The following is a 592-nucleotide window of genomic DNA, read 5'->3' as shown; positions in this document are numbered from 1 at the left end:
ATCGTTTTTCTACTTCAGCATCAAAGAGGCAAAGCATTACTTTGCTATTGAATTTGCTCAAACTTTAAATTAGAATATTTAAAGTTTGCAGGAAGTTGTGTTTGTAAGTATTGTCTCGATGTATAAAATCATATAGTATTTACCACAGCTTCTATCCAAAGATCCAGCCCTGCTTTATCCTTAATATGGGGTGGGTTCTGTATATATCCACTGTACACTTGTACTCCATAAACAAGACTTTTCAGGTCAGCTAGAGCTGTTTCAGTACAACTGATGGAAATATAAATTATATACAAATGACCCTATTCCTGGCTAGGCTGAATCCTAATCATTCTTTCTTGTGCAAAGCAGACACAAAGGGCATATTGCATGCTACCAAATCACACTATTCCTCTTAAATTCAGCAGCTACGGAACATGGGATTCATTTTTGCATTTATTTTTATCCAGATGTTAACATACAGCTCAAGGCAGAGAACACCCAGAAACTGGAACAAAGGTGTACAGCAGTTTGGGAAGGTAAATCAGAGCTTGCTTTACTCCAAACAGTTCAGAATTATCACAATAAATGAGCCGTGCATTCTGGATATTTA

This window comes from Agelaius tricolor, unplaced genomic scaffold, assembly GCF_023055355.1.
Source record: "Agelaius tricolor isolate 1412-34295 unplaced genomic scaffold, bAgeTri1.0.p SCAF_10, whole genome shotgun sequence".
In the NCBI taxonomy this organism is placed as follows: Eukaryota; Metazoa; Chordata; class Aves; order Passeriformes; family Icteridae; genus Agelaius; species Agelaius tricolor.
Note: the sequence above shows the minus strand (reverse complement) of the source record.